Source organism: Chiloscyllium plagiosum, chromosome 31, assembly GCF_004010195.1.
Source record: "Chiloscyllium plagiosum isolate BGI_BamShark_2017 chromosome 31, ASM401019v2, whole genome shotgun sequence".
NCBI classification, from domain to species: Eukaryota; Metazoa; Chordata; class Chondrichthyes; order Orectolobiformes; family Hemiscylliidae; genus Chiloscyllium; species Chiloscyllium plagiosum.
The window spans coordinates 19,105,250-19,107,800 of NC_057740.1; positions in this window are offsets into that span (position 1 = coordinate 19,105,250).

Genomic DNA, 2,551 nt, shown 5'->3' on the forward strand with positions numbered 1-2,551 from the left:
CTACAGCGGACAGCTGAAACTGACAACCGGAAGCGGCAGGAACAGGCCACTATAAATGCCGGAGGAAACACCACAGAAGCGCTTCACAGGAGGCTCCCAAGCACTGAGGATGTCACCTAGACAGGGGACGAAACGTTTGCAACAAAAACTTCCAGCTCGGCGAACAGAACCACACAACAAGCACCCGAGCTACAAATCTTCTCACAAACTTTTGCCTGAAATGTTGATTTTCCTGGTCTTTGGATGCTGCCTGACCTGCTGTGCTTTTGCAGCACCACTCTAATCTTGACTGTAATCTCCAGCATCTGCAGTACCCAATTCCGCCTAGATAGTTGGATTAATTCTGGACTTCTCCTGTAAACATTCTTACCTGTGCTTTATCTCTGAATTAATTCATGAGATCTAGAGCATATTAACAAAACAATGTTTAATTGCCATTCTATTTGCAGTATCTTCCAAAGTGACTGCTCCTGTTGCCTTCTGGCATTTGTCACCTCTACCAGCATGTGGTATAAGGTAGACATTGTTGAGGAATTTGGCTGCCACCAATTCTCCTACATCTTTGGTCTGTCTAGTGCTTTGTGGTCAAGGATACACAACCATAGAGTATATATGGAAAAGGCACATTTCTCAGATAACAAGCAGATTTATTGCAATTATAGCAATAGCTAATGTACATTTGGTCAGACATGATTACTACGACCTTAGGGAACTGGTACAGATACATTTGTTCTCTCCAAAAGCTTCTTACCTCCTCCTTCAAACTATAGGCAACAACAACAGAATGGATGGAGTAAATGTAACATATACATTTAACAGCTTCAGAATCTTTACTTATGCAACAGCTCTCCCCAAGTTATCTATGCTATAGTTAACACATTTATTATGCAGTCCATCGAGATATTTCACACTTTCTCAGTATGCATTCTCTTCAGACTTGAAGAATGGGAAGTATTTCACTTGAGGACGGTTGACTCCGATTGGATCTTTTGTAAATTATTCTTAAATTCTGCAATGATGGACTTCATACTTCTCTATTTTTCTAAGAACTGAAACTAAAGAGGTTGTACCTAGGGACCTTCGTATCTAAGATGGCGCCGTGAGTGGTGAAATGTACATTTTTCACTGTACTCATTTGAACACATGTGACAATAAAGCTAATTCTAATTCTAATTAAAGTGCCTGTGCTGTCTTTGATTTTGTTTTCTGTTGATAAAATAATCTTCAATTGGACCCAAAGAATATAAAGTGTATTATGTTGCTAAGATTCATTTATTTACATGTTTTATTTCAGGCTTCAGGCTGTGTCTTAAGAACTGTCACCTCTATTCTGTGACAGTCCAGTCTTGTGTTCTGTATGGTCATTCTCTGACCTTGAATCTGCTATTAAGTATTATACTTCTCTCATTTCTTCTCAATGCAATGATTACTGCAGAAGTATTTCCAATTCATATTACTTCAACATTACTTTATCTTGGCAGTTTTTAAGCATGCATTATTGCATTCATCAATGCTGTTTTAATCTAATTTAACTATATTTTTGTGATACTGTACAAATTCTTCAGTAATGTTTAAATTATATGACTGGACGTTCTATAGTAGCCTACTATTTTCAAGTTTTAAAATCTCTTTCTATGTATTTTTGGACTGCCTACTGGGTTTCCCATTTTTTTCAGGGTTTCTGATCTCTTTTGAATGATCAAAATGGTACTACCTGCTGTTTCTAGAATTTTCCCAACTTCTGGAGCCAACATGGTGTATCTCACATCTTTGGGGGTAAAACAGATATTTTCCATCCTTTTATAGTCTAAAAAACAAAGCACTTTCTTCTACTCAAAGTTTTAAAGCTATCTAGGTGCAGCATTTACAAACCTCACCACTAAAATTTCATACAATCCCTACGCAGTGTGGAAGCAAGCCATTTAGCCCATCGAGCCCACAATGATCCTCCGAAGAGCAACCCACCCAGACCTGCCCATCAACCCTTTCCTTGGAAGCCTGCATTTCCCATGGCCAATCCACCCAACTTGTAAATCTTTGGACTGTGAGAGGAAACCAGAGCACTAGGAGGAAATCCATGCAGACACAAGGAGAATGTGCAATCTCCATGCGGACAGTTGCCTGAGGGTGGAATAAAACCCTGGTCCCTGGTCCTGTGGGGTGGCAGTGCTAACCACTTAGCCACTGTGCCACCCAAATTGTGGCATAATTACGGAGTCCTCTCAAATTTTTATTTTTTTTCTTCTTCTGCTGGACTCACTAGATTTATTCATGATTTAGAGATGCCGGTGTTGGACTGGAGTGTACCAAGTTACAAATCACACAACACCAGGTTATAGTCCAACAGGTTTAATTGGAAGCATGAGCTTACGGATCGCCGCTCCTTCATCAGGTCGTTATAGATTTACTTGTTTTCAGGCTGAATAAATTCTGAGCCCTTCCCAAATCCATAGGCCAGGCTAAACTTATTTGCTGACTTATCTGTTGTTTCCTGCAACTACAATTCATTGGGGTTAATGTCGATGGCAGTGATGCCACATTCTGAACCTCA